General features: G+C 43.9%; 14 non-coding genes across 14 annotated transcripts; all 14 read right to left on the bottom strand.

Moving 5' to 3' along the window:
- Window positions 1-305: 305 nt before the first annotated feature.
- Window positions 306-377, bottom strand: trnae-cuc. The gene has a single exon. It is a non-coding gene; the product is annotated as a tRNA-Glu (tRNA).
- Window positions 378-775: 398 nt separating this feature from the next.
- trnae-uuc lies at window positions 776-847 on the bottom strand. The gene has a single exon. It is a non-coding gene; the product is annotated as a tRNA-Glu (tRNA).
- A 909-nt stretch (window positions 848-1,756) lies between these two features.
- Window positions 1,757-1,828, bottom strand: trnae-cuc. Its single transcript has one exon. It is a non-coding gene; the product is annotated as a tRNA-Glu (tRNA).
- A 398-nt stretch (window positions 1,829-2,226) lies between these two features.
- Window positions 2,227-2,298, bottom strand: trnae-uuc. The gene has a single exon. It is a non-coding gene; the product is annotated as a tRNA-Glu (tRNA).
- A 908-nt stretch (window positions 2,299-3,206) lies between these two features.
- On the bottom strand, window positions 3,207-3,278 carry trnae-cuc. Its single transcript has one exon. It is a non-coding gene; the product is annotated as a tRNA-Glu (tRNA).
- Window positions 3,279-3,671: 393 nt separating this feature from the next.
- Window positions 3,672-3,743, bottom strand: trnae-uuc. Its single transcript has one exon. It is a non-coding gene; the product is annotated as a tRNA-Glu (tRNA).
- Window positions 3,744-4,651: 908 nt separating this feature from the next.
- trnae-cuc lies at window positions 4,652-4,723 on the bottom strand. The gene has a single exon. It is a non-coding gene; the product is annotated as a tRNA-Glu (tRNA).
- A 398-nt stretch (window positions 4,724-5,121) lies between these two features.
- Window positions 5,122-5,193, bottom strand: trnae-uuc. Its single transcript has one exon. It is a non-coding gene; the product is annotated as a tRNA-Glu (tRNA).
- A 908-nt stretch (window positions 5,194-6,101) lies between these two features.
- On the bottom strand, window positions 6,102-6,173 carry trnae-cuc. Its single transcript has one exon. It is a non-coding gene; the product is annotated as a tRNA-Glu (tRNA).
- A 398-nt stretch (window positions 6,174-6,571) lies between these two features.
- Window positions 6,572-6,643, bottom strand: trnae-uuc. The gene has a single exon. It is a non-coding gene; the product is annotated as a tRNA-Glu (tRNA).
- Window positions 6,644-7,551: 908 nt separating this feature from the next.
- Window positions 7,552-7,623, bottom strand: trnae-cuc. Its single transcript has one exon. It is a non-coding gene; the product is annotated as a tRNA-Glu (tRNA).
- Window positions 7,624-8,021: 398 nt separating this feature from the next.
- trnae-uuc lies at window positions 8,022-8,093 on the bottom strand. Its single transcript has one exon. It is a non-coding gene; the product is annotated as a tRNA-Glu (tRNA).
- Window positions 8,094-9,001: 908 nt separating this feature from the next.
- trnae-cuc lies at window positions 9,002-9,073 on the bottom strand. Its single transcript has one exon. It is a non-coding gene; the product is annotated as a tRNA-Glu (tRNA).
- Window positions 9,074-9,471: 398 nt separating this feature from the next.
- On the bottom strand, window positions 9,472-9,543 carry trnae-uuc. Its single transcript has one exon. It is a non-coding gene; the product is annotated as a tRNA-Glu (tRNA).
- Window positions 9,544-12,719: the final 3,176 nt, after the last annotated feature.

Here is a 12,719-nt window from a genome sequence, read left to right as displayed (position 1 = left end):
AGATCAGATGTGTTGGAGCTGGTCTAATAGACCAACCCTGGAGGACTGCAGATGGACATGTCAGGTCTATGGTTTTTTAAGGAGAAGAAACTTTGCAGTTTAACTCTTAGCTGGAGATACAGTCCAGGTACAGGCTGTTTACTTTCCAACTTTAGTTAGACTTTCTTCAGGGGACTTGATATTTCACTGTTCTTTCATAGGGTTAAGGTTGTGAGCATTTGTGATTTCTTCAAGTGGTTGATGAATACCATCAATGCTTCAAAGATCTAACCACAAAATTCTGACCGGTAAATACCTACAGGACATTCCCTGACCGGGAATCGAACCCGGGCCGCGGCGGTGAGAGCGCCGAATCCTGACCACTAGACCATCAGGGATGCGATGCTTGCCAAGTTCAGAAGGCGTTCCAGCAATGTCTTCCATTCTGCAGCCTTAACTGGAGCTTGGCATTGTGGTGGCTTAAGTTTTAAACATATCTATAGGAGTGGTGTCCAAAGTCAATCCTCAAGGCTTGTTGTACTAAATGTTTTATGTTGGGTAAAGAGGTCAATTAGTTATTCGAGGAGTGGGGTATTTTGTGTCTAAGTCAAAATATGGCACTCCTTTACTTTGCTTGACAAACACAAGGTGACTTTTTACTTGAAAAATCACCATTTATCTACACAGAATTAAGAGGTTTTCACCTTGTGTACGTTGAGGAAAACTGCTTACCACCAACAACTATGTTTAGACGAAAGTCAAGCTACAAGGACCTGGAGGCAAAGCTAACAGAGACTTCCCTGACCGGGAATCGAACCCGGGCCACAGCGGTGAAAGCGCTGAATCCTGACCACTAGACCATCAGGGATGTGCTGGCTGCCAAAATCAGAAGGTGCTCCGACAATGTCTTTCATCACACAGCCATACCGCCAACATGACATTGTGCCTACTTAAAGCTATTGTTGGTAATTCTGTTCAGAAAGACTTTTTTTGCTATACAATAGTCCTTCCGTCCTGGAAGTAATAAATACATGATGTATTCAGGAAAAGGAAGTTAAAAAATCCATCTCTGTGGGAGCTGCAGGCCTGAAAAAACTCTGACCAATCCCTGCCATCTGCACCGAAGAGAAGGGATTTGTCAGAGATTTGGTCCTACCCTCACCTGCCACCAGACCACAGTGGATTTGTGAGATTTCTTTCACGTGATGCCCCTGAGGAGCGGAAGAGCAGGCCATACGGTCTTGCGCATGCACAGTTATTCAAAAAAGGGACTTTGGCAAACGTCTGGAAAAATTGCCGAGCCTACCTTTAAATATGATTTTATGTCTACAGCAGTGGTGTCCAGAGTCATCAATCAAGGGCCGGTGTCCTGCATGTTTTGTCCTGGTTCAACACCGCTGAACCTAATGACTGCTTAATTAGTAGGATTCTGCAGGCCTTGAAGACAGACTGAGAAGGTAAATGATTCATTTAGATCAGATGTGTTGGAGCTGGTCTAATAGACCAACCCTGGAGGACTGCAGATGGACATGTCAGGTCTATGGTTTTTTAAGGAGAAGAAACTTTGCAGTTTAACTCTTAGCTGGAGATACAGTCCAGGTACAGGCTGTTTACTTTCCAACTTTAGTTAGACTTTCTTCAGGGGACTTGATATTTCACTGTTCTTTCATAGGGTTAAGGTTGTGAGCATTTGTGATTTCTTCAAGTGGTTGATGAATACCATCAATGCTTCAAAGATCTAACCACAAAATTCTGACCGGTAAATACCTACAGGACATTCCCTGACCGGGAATCGAACCCGGGCCGCGGCGGTGAGAGCGCCGAATCCTGACCACTAGACCATCAGGGATGCGATGCTTGCCAAGTTCAGAAGGCGTTCCAGCAATGTCTTCCATTCTGCAGCCTTAACTGGAGCTTGGCATTGTGGTGGCTTAAGTTTTAAACATATCTATAGGAGTGGTGTCCAAAGTCAATCCTCAAGGCTTGTTGTACTAAATGTTTTATGTTGGGTAAAGAGGTCAATTAGTTATTCGAGGAGTGGGGTATTTTGTGTCTAAGTCAAAATATGGCACTCCTTTACTTTGCTTGACAAACACAAGGTGACTTTTTACTTGAAAAATCACCATTTATCTACACAGAATTAAGAGGTTTTCACCTTGTGTACGTTGAGGAAAACTGCTTACCACCAACAACTATGTTTAGACGAAAGTCAAGCTACAAGGACCTGGAGGCAAAGCTAACAGAGACTTCCCTGACCGGGAATCGAACCCGGGCCACAGCGGTGAAAGCGCTGAATCCTGACCACTAGACCATCAGGGATGTGCTGGCTGCCAAAATCAGAAGGTGCTCCGACAATGTCTTTCATCACACAGCCATACCGCCAACATGACATTGTGCCTACTTAAAGCTATTGTTGGTAATTCTGTTCAGAAAGACTTTTTTTGCTATACAATAGTCCTTCCGTCCTGGAAGTAATAAATACATGATGTATTCAGGAAAAGGAAGTTAAAAAATCCATCTCTGTGGGAGCTGCAGGCCTGAAAAAACTCTGACCAATCCCTGCCATCTGCACCGAAGAGAAGGGATTTGTCAGAGATTTGGTCCTACCCTCACCTGCCACCAGACCACAGTGGATTTGTGAGATTTCTTTCACGTGATGCCCCTGAGGAGCGGAAGAGCAGGCCATACGGTCTTGCGCATGCACAGTTATTCAAAAAGGGACTTTGGCAAACGTCTGGAAAAATTGCCGAGCCTACCTTTAAATATGATTTTATGTCTACAGCAGTGGTGTCCAGAGTCATCAATCAAGGGCCGGTGTCCTGCATGTTTTGTCCTGGTTCAACACCGCTGAACCTAATGACTGCTTAATTAGTAGGATTCTGCAGGCCTTGAAGACAGACTGAGAAGGTAAATGATTCATTTAGATCAGATGTGTTGGAGCTGGTCTAATAGACCAACCCTGGAGGACTGCAGATGGACATGTCAGGTCTATGGTTTTTTAAGGAGAAGAAACTTTGCAGTTTAACTCTTAGCTGGAGATACAGTCCAGGTACAGGCTGTTTACTTTCCAACTTTAGTTAGACTTTCTTCAGGGGACTTGATATTTCACTGTTCTTTCATAGGGTTAAGGTTGTGAGCATTTGTGATTTCTTCAAGTGGTTGATGAATACCATCAATGCTTCAAAGATCTAACCACAAAATTCTGACCGGTAAATACCTACAGGACATTCCCTGACCGGGAATCGAACCCGGGCCGCGGCGGTGAGAGCGCCGAATCCTGACCACTAGACCATCAGGGATGCGATGCTTGCCAAGTTCAGAAGGCGTTCCAGCAATGTCTTCCATTCTGCAGCCTTAACTGGAGCTTGGCATTGTGGTGGCTTAAGTTTTAAACATATCTATAAGAGTGGTGTCCAAAGTCAATCCTCAAGGCTTGTTGTACTAAATGTTTTATGTTGGGTAAAGAGGTCAATTAGTTATTCGAGGAGTGGGGTATTTTGTGTCTAAGTCAAAATATGGCACTCCTTTACTTGACAAACACAAGGTGACTTTTTACTTGAAAAATCACCATTTATCTACACAGAATTAAGAGGTTTTCACCTTGTGTACGTTGAGGAAAACTGCTTACCACCAACAACTATGTTTAGACGAAAGTCAAGCTACAAGGACCTGGAGGCAAAGCTAACAGAGACTTCCCTGACCGGGAATCGAACCCGGGCCACAGCGGTGAAAGCGCTGAATCCTGACCACTAGACCATCAGGGATGTGCTGGCTGCCAAAATCAGAAGGTGCTCCGACAATGTCTTTCATCACACAGCCATACCGCCAACATGACATTGTGCCTACTTAAAGCTATTGTTGGTAATTCTGTTCAGAAAGACTTTTTTTGCTATACAATAGTCCTTCCGTCCTGGAAGTAATAAATACATGATGTATTCAGGAAAAGGAAGTTAAAAAATCCATCTCTGTGGGAGCTGCAGGCCTGAAAAAACTCTGACCAATCCCTGCCATCTGCACCGAAGAGAAGGGATTTGTCAGAGATTTGGTCCTACCCTCACCTGCCACCAGACCACAGTGGATTTGTGAGATTTCTTTCACGTGATGCCCCTGAGGAGCGGAAGAGCAGGCCATACGGTCTTGCGCATGCACAGTTATTCAAAAAGGGACTTTGGCAAACGTCTGGAAAAATTGCCGAGCCTACCTTTAAATATGATTTTATGTCTACAGCAGTGGTGTCCAGAGTCATCAATCAAGGGCCGGTGTCCTGCATGTTTTGTCCTGGTTCAACACCGCTGAACCTAATGACTGCTTAATTAGTAGGATTCTGCAGGCCTTGAAGACAGACTGAGAAGGTAAATGATTCATTTAGATCAGATGTGTTGGAGCTGGTCTAATAGACCAACCCTGGAGGACTGCAGATGGACATGTCAGGTCTATGGTTTTTTAAGGAGAAGAAACTTTGCAGTTTAACTCTTAGCTGGAGATACAGTCCAGGTACAGGCTGTTTACTTTCCAACTTTAGTTAGACTTTCTTCAGGGGACTTGATATTTCACTGTTCTTTCATAGGGTTAAGGTTGTGAGCATTTGTGATTTCTTCAAGTGGTTGATGAATACCATCAATGCTTCAAAGATCTAACCACAAAATTCTGACCGGTAAATACCTACAGGACATTCCCTGACCGGGAATCGAACCCGGGCCGCGGCGGTGAGAGCGCCGAATCCTGACCACTAGACCATCAGGGATGCGATGCTTGCCAAGTTCAGAAGGCGTTCCAGCAATGTCTTCCATTCTGCAGCCTTAACTGGAGCTTGGCATTGTGGTGGCTTAAGTTTTAAACATATCTATAAGAGTGGTGTCCAAAGTCAATCCTCAAGGCTTGTTGTACTAAATGTTTTATGTTGGGTAAAGAGGTCAATTAGTTATTCGAGGAGTGGGGTATTTTGTGTCTAAGTCAAAATATGGCACTCCTTTACTTTGCTTGACAAACACAAGGTGACTTTTTACTTGAAAAATCACCATTTATCTACACAGAATTAAGAGGTTTTCACCTTGTGTATGTTGAGGAAAACTGCTTACCACCAACAACTATGTTTAGACGAAAGTCAAGCTACAAGGACCTGGAGGCAAAGATAACAGAGACTTCCCTGACCGGGAATCGAACCCGGGCCACAGCGGTGAAAGCGCTGAATCCTGACCACTAGACCATCAGGGATGTGCTGGCTGCCAAAATCAGAAGGTGCTCCGACAATGTCTTTCATCACACAGCCATACCGCCAACATGACATTGTGCCTACTTAAAGCTATTGTTGGTAATTCTGTTCAGAAAGACTTTTTTTGCTATACAATAGTCCTTCCGTCCTGGAAGTAATAAATACATGATGTATTCAGGAAAAGGAAGTTAAAAAATCCATCTCTGTGGGAGCTGCAGGCCTGAAAAAACTCTGACCAATCCCTGCCATCTGCACCGAAGAGAAGGGATTTGTCAGAGATTTGGTCCTACCCTCACCTGCCACCAGACCACAGTGGATTTGTGAGATTTCTTTCACGTGATGCCCCTGAGGAGCGGAAGAGCAGGCCATACGGTCTTGCGCATGCACAGTTATTCAAAAAGGGACTTTGGCAAACGTCTGGAAAAATTGCCGAGCCTACCTTTAAATATGATTTTATGTCTACAGCAGTGGTGTCCAGAGTCATCAATCAAGGGCCGGTGTCCTGCATGTTTTGTCCTGGTTCAACACCGCTGAACCTAATGACTGCTTAATTAGTAGGATTCTGCAGGCCTTGAAGACAGACTGAGAAGGTAAATGATTCATTTAGATCAGATGTGTTGGAGCTGGTCTAATAGACCAACCCTGGAGGACTGCAGATGGACATGTCAGGTCTATGGTTTTTTAAGGAGAAGAAACTTTGCAGTTTAACTCTTAGCTGGAGATACAGTCCAGGTACAGGCTGTTTACTTTCCAACTTTAGTTAGACTTTCTTCAGGGGACTTGATATTTCACTGTTCTTTCATAGGGTTAAGGTTGTGAGCATTTGTGATTTCTTCAAGTGGTTGATGAATACCATCAATGCTTCAAAGATCTAACCACAAAATTCTGACCGGTAAATACCTACAGGACATTCCCTGACCGGGAATCGAACCCGGGCCGCGGCGGTGAGAGCGCCGAATCCTGACCACTAGACCATCAGGGATGCGATGCTTGCCAAGTTCAGAAGGCGTTCCAGCAATGTCTTCCATTCTGCAGCCTTAACTGGAGCTTGGCATTGTGGTGGCTTAAGTTTTAAACATATCTATAAGAGTGGTGTCCAAAGTCAATCCTCAAGGCTTGTTGTACTAAATGTTTTATGTTGGGTAAAGAGGTCAATTAGTTATTCGAGGAGTGGGGTATTTTGTGTCTAAGTCAAAATATGGCACTCCTTTACTTTGCTTGACAAACACAAGGTGACTTTTTACTTGAAAAATCACCATTTATCTACACAGAATTAAGAGGTTTTCACCTTGTGTATGTTGAGGAAAACTGCTTACCACCAACAACTATGTTTAGACGAAAGTCAAGCTACAAGGACCTGGAGGCAAAGATAACAGAGACTTCCCTGACCGGGAATCGAACCCGGGCCACAGCGGTGAAAGCGCTGAATCCTGACCACTAGACCATCAGGGATGTGCTGGCTGCCAAAATCAGAAGGTGCTCCGACAATGTCTTTCATCACACAGCCATACCGCCAACATGACATTGTGCCTACTTAAAGCTATTGTTGGTAATTCTGTTCAGAAAGACTTTTTTTGCTATACAATAGTCCTTCCGTCCTGGAAGTAATAAATACATGATGTATTCAGGAAAAGGAAGTTAAAAAATCCATCTCTGTGGGAGCTGCAGGCCTGAAAAAACTCTGACCAATCCCTGCCATCTGCACCGAAGAGAAGGGATTTGTCAGAGATTTGGTCCTACCCTCACCTGCCACCAGACCACAGTGGATTTGTGAGATTTCTTTCACGTGATGCCCCTGAGGAGCGGAAGAGCAGGCCATACGGTCTTGCGCATGCACAGTTATTCAAAAAGGGACTTTGGCAAACGTCTGGAAAAATTGCCGAGCCTACCTTTAAATATGATTTTATGTCTACAGCAGTGGTGTCCAGAGTCATCAATCAAGGGCCGGTGTCCTGCATGTTTTGTCCTGGTTCAACACCGCTGAACCTAATGACTGCTTAATTAGTAGGATTCTGCAGGCCTTGAAGACAGACTGAGAAGGTAAATGATTCATTTAGATCAGATGTGTTGGAGCTGGTCTAATAGACCAACCCTGGAGGACTGCAGATGGACATGTCAGGTCTATGGTTTTTTAAGGAGAAGAAACTTTGCAGTTTAACTCTTAGCTGGAGATACAGTCCAGGTACAGGCTGTTTACTTTCCAACTTTAGTTAGACTTTCTTCAGGGGACTTGATATTTCACTGTTCTTTCATAGGGTTAAGGTTGTGAGCATTTGTGATTTCTTCAAGTGGTTGATGAATACCATCAATGCTTCAAAGATCTAACCACAAAATTCTGACCGGTAAATACCTACAGGACATTCCCTGACCGGGAATCGAACCCGGGCCGCGGCGGTGAGAGCGCCGAATCCTGACCACTAGACCATCAGGGATGCGATGCTTGCCAAGTTCAGAAGGCGTTCCAGCAATGTCTTCCATTCTGCAGCCTTAACTGGAGCTTGGCATTGTGGTGGCTTAAGTTTTAAACATATCTATAAGAGTGGTGTCCAAAGTCAATCCTCAAGGCTTGTTGTACTAAATGTTTTATGTTGGGTAAAGAGGTCAATTAGTTATTCGAGGAGTGGGGTATTTTGTGTCTAAGTCAAAATATGGCACTCCTTTACTTTGCTTGACAAACACAAGGTGACTTTTTACTTGAAAAATCACCATTTATCTACACAGAATTAAGAGGTTTTCACCTTGTGTATGTTGAGGAAAACTGCTTACCACCAACAACTATGTTTAGACGAAAGTCAAGCTACAAGGACCTGGAGGCAAAGATAACAGAGACTTCCCTGACCGGGAATCGAACCCGGGCCACAGCGGTGAAAGCGCTGAATCCTGACCACTAGACCATCAGGGATGTGCTGGCTGCCAAAATCAGAAGGTGCTCCGACAATGTCTTTCATCACACAGCCATACCGCCAACATGACATTGTGCCTACTTAAAGCTATTGTTGGTAATTCTGTTCAGAAAGACTTTTTTTGCTATACAATAGTCCTTCCGTCCTGGAAGTAATAAATACATGATGTATTCAGGAAAAGGAAGTTAAAAAATCCATCTCTGTGGGAGCTGCAGGCCTGAAAAAACTCTGACCAATCCCTGCCATCTGCACCGAAGAGAAGGGATTTGTCAGAGATTTGGTCCTACCCTCACCTGCCACCAGACCACAGTGGATTTGTGAGATTTCTTTCACGTGATGCCCCTGAGGAGCGGAAGAGCAGGCCATACGGTCTTGCGCATGCACAGTTATTCAAAAAGGGACTTTGGCAAACGTCTGGAAAAATTGCCGAGCCTACCTTTAAATATGATTTTATGTCTACAGCAGTGGTGTCCAGAGTCATCAATCAAGGGCCGGTGTCCTGCATGTTTTGTCCTGGTTCAACACCGCTGAACCTAATGACTGCTTAATTAGTAGGATTCTGCAGGCCTTGAAGACAGACTGAGAAGGTAAATGATTCATTTAGATCAGATGTGTTGGAGCTGGTCTAATAGACCAACCCTGGAGGACTGCAGATGGACATGTCAGGTCTATGGTTTTTTAAGGAGAAGAAACTTTGCAGTTTAACTCTTAGCTGGAGATACAGTCCAGGTACAGGCTGTTTACTTTCCAACTTTAGTTAGACTTTCTTCAGGGGACTTGATATTTCACTGTTCTTTCATAGGGTTAAGGTTGTGAGCATTTGTGATTTCTTCAAGTGGTTGATGAATACCATCAATGCTTCAAAGATCTAACCACAAAATTCTGACCGGTAAATACCTACAGGACATTCCCTGACCGGGAATCGAACCCGGGCCGCGGCGGTGAGAGCGCCGAATCCTGACCACTAGACCATCAGGGATGCGATGCTTGCCAAGTTCAGAAGGCGTTCCAGCAATGTCTTCCATTCTGCAGCCTTAACTGGAGCTTGGCATTGTGGTGGCTTAAGTTTTAAACATATCTATAAGAGTGGTGTCCAAAGTCAATCCTCAAGGCTTGTTGTACTAAATGTTTTATGTTGGGTAAAGAGGTCAATTAGTTATTCGAGGAGTGGGGTATTTTGTGTCTAAGTCAAAATATGGCACTCCTTTACTTTGCTTGACAAACACAAGGTGACTTTTTACTTGAAAAATCACCATCTATCTACACAGAATTAAGAGGTTTTCACCTTGTGTATGTTGAGGAAAACTACTTACCACCAACAACTATGTTTAGACGAAAGTCAAGCTACAAGGACCTGGAGGCAAAGATAACAGAGACTTCCCTGACCGGGAATCGAACCCGGGCCACAGCGGTGAAAGCACTGAATCCTGACCACTAGACAATCAGGGATGTGCTGGCTGCCAAAATCAGAAGGTGCTCCGACAATGTCTTTCATCACACAGCCATACCGCCAACATGACATTGTGCCTACTTAAAGCTATTGTTGGTAATTCTGTTCAGAAAGACTTTTTTTGCTATACAATAGTCCTTCCGTCCTGGAAGTAATAAATACATGATGTATTCAGGAAAAGGTAGTTTAAAAATCCATCTCTGTGGGAGCTGCAGGCCTGAAAAAACTCTGACCAATCCCTGCCATCTGCACTGAAGAGAAGGGATTTGTCAGAGATTTGGTCCTACTCTCACCTGCCACCAGACCACAGTGGATTTGTGAGATTTCTTTCACGTGATGCCCCTGAGGAGCGGAAGAGCAGGCCATACGGTCTTGCGCATGCACAGTTATTCAAAAAGGGACTTTGGCAAACGTCTGGAAAAATTGCCGAGCCTACCTTTAAATATGATTTTATGTCTACAGCAGTGGTGTCCAGAGTGTTGTGCCAGTTCAGACGTGACAGAAAGCGGTAACGGACTACGTTACCCATGATGCAAGGTGGTCAAAATGGCCACCAACTCATGTGGTCAAAATGGCCACCAACTCCCATCACGCAACATGGCAAAATGGCCGCCGATCAAGGAAACGGCATCAATTCGGGACGTAACGGACTGCGTTACCCATGATGCAATGTGGTCAAAATGGCCACCAACTCCCATCACGCAACACGGCAAAATGGCCGCCGATCAAGATAAAGTTGCTATAGTGATGGCTATAAAAGCCGATCACACACGATGAGCTTCCTTCTTCCCTGGCTTTTAGCCAACCCGAGAAGACACGCACAGCTGATTCCCACGCCACGTGTTCGATTGCTCGCTGGACCGAGATTTTTCGACGCAACGGTTATTCCCTGCTTTATAACAGGAGGTCGACTTAAATAAGTACTTTTAAATTCCCTCTGATCAAAAGACTGAGAGACGCCGCATCTCCCACTGATCGAAGAGGACCCCGCTTTTGTCTGGCCAACAAAGCGACTGTTGAACCCGGAGGAAGAAACGAAGCAGCTTCTTCCCCGTCCCGCTGCAGCCTGTGGACAACTGCGCTCGTCGAAGCGCGTCCAGAAAGCCACACTCGGAGCGTTCCGGACCAGCCCCGAGGCAACTCAAAGTAACGGGGTTTTTCCCCTTTCATTTCTGTCTCACCAACAGGGTGTTTAGAAGTGCCTGGGCAGGCGGTAGAACTTTGTAGGTGTTGGTTAATGCTTTTATTCCACGACGAAGTTGGAATTATTTTGCTGAACATTTTCTTTGTATGTGCATGCATTTTACAATTGATTTGCTGTGTTGATTTGTGATCCATCAAGAACCCCGCCGTGGGTTACCGATTTATCTCTTTTCATCTTCTTCCCTGCTTCCCCCCCTCTCTCTCTTTTCGCTCCTTATCAGTTTAATTTCTTTGTCCGAGCTCAAGTCGCGGGCTTTGCTTTAAACTCCTAGTTAGCCCCCCCCTCTCGAAACGAGGCATTGTCCCATCAGCGTAAGCGTGGTTACGTTATTAGGACCTCCCCTCATACGTCATCGTAGCAGCCATCTTGGGAGGGTCACGTGTATCTGGACTGTAGGTAGCTTAGCTGAACTAGCTTTGTGTAAGACATCAAAGCGTCCAGTGAGATTCCCGAAGCTGTTCTGTCTGTCAATGCTGATACGTGAAATGCCGATGTTTCGAGGGCGGTGTTAAACAACTTTGAGTTAAGTTAAGATCTGCTAACCGCTCATTTTAATCCATTGTTTATTTTTGTTTTGTTCTTTATTTCCACATATATATTTTGCATGTTTTAGTTTAGTAATGAGTAAGAATTCCAAAGTTGTTTGAATCAGAGAATTACTGTAACAGGGAATTGCTTTTGGTTCAATAAAACCAACCACTGCGGAATAGACATTGTTTTGTGTTCAGTCCAATTCACAGTTGCCTGGGTATTCAGAAATCAGAGCTAACCTCCTTTGGAGTTAACATCTGACATTAATACAGAGACAATATCATTGGATGGTGATAAGGAATAAGGATTTAAACTCTAATTGCAGTTACATTGGGGTTCTCACAGCCTGCTGGATAAACCTGGTCGGTTAACAGTCCGACCTGATCATTTATTCCAGCATAAATGAGTTCATAACAGAAAGTTAACTAATGCATTAGTGGTATAAATACTTATAAGCTTATAGCTAACATCACCACCATTTGAACTATATTTGTTATAGCGAAATTTTGAGTTGAATGATTTATTATTTAAATTATAATACCAAATTATAATTAATAATAATAATAAGCATATTCAACCAGCTTATGGCATAGCATAAATTGGCTTTTCCCGGTGTGGGCTGGAGTCTACTTATTGGCGTTCCTTTAGACTAAATCGAATAACCAGCAACTTATGAATTGAATGAACACAATCCATATTCCAGCATTTTGACTGCTCGCCTTGCCAAAAGGGCTATTCAGTCATAATTGATTAAGGAGGTATCATTACTAAATATATACGTGTTTGTGGTGGTTTGAGGTTGTTAACCTGAGGTTTGAATATTGATTTCTGGACTGGAAGTCAGCTAGATTGAAATACACAGCAGCCAGCGTCTGCTACTTGTCAATCAGAGTCTGTGTCGTGTTCTGCTTTGAAAAGAGAGACCTTGCCTCCATCTGGTGGCCAGGATAGGTAGTTGCAGTCACGGTTTTAAAGACAGCTTAGATCGCTCAGTGTCCCGGAGGGACAGTTTTGAAAGTCAGTTTCTTTAAACTTACCTTACGGTTACGCCCCTTTGTCTTTTTAATTTTATTTTATTCATTTTTTTTTTTCTCTTTCCTCCCTTATCCCCCTTCTGCTCATCATAAGTGGTCAAAATTGAGCTGTGATTTTGAAACTAAGGTTGCAATTTAGCGGTTTTTAACTGTCATTCTTTGCCACCTCTGAAGCTCCAAGACACTGCTATTTTCCACACATGTGTAGAGCACCTGTTCTGAAATAACTTGCATCACAAACAAAGCCACAGCTTTATCATTTAATTACTGGCCGAAAGGTTAGTGGTCCATGTCACTCAAAGTTAATATTCTCAAAGTTAAACAAGCATATTAACCGTTCCTAAAACTAAGGAGTTGTAAGTCGCAGGGTTGATTCTCCCCTGCGCAGCCTAATTAAACGCACGTA

The sequence above is a fragment of the Fundulus heteroclitus genome, unplaced genomic scaffold (assembly GCF_011125445.2).
Source record: "Fundulus heteroclitus isolate FHET01 unplaced genomic scaffold, MU-UCD_Fhet_4.1 scaffold_347, whole genome shotgun sequence".
Lineage (NCBI taxonomy): Eukaryota > Metazoa > Chordata > Actinopteri > Cyprinodontiformes > Fundulidae > Fundulus > Fundulus heteroclitus.
This window is presented reverse-complemented; position numbering and strand designations above follow the sequence as displayed.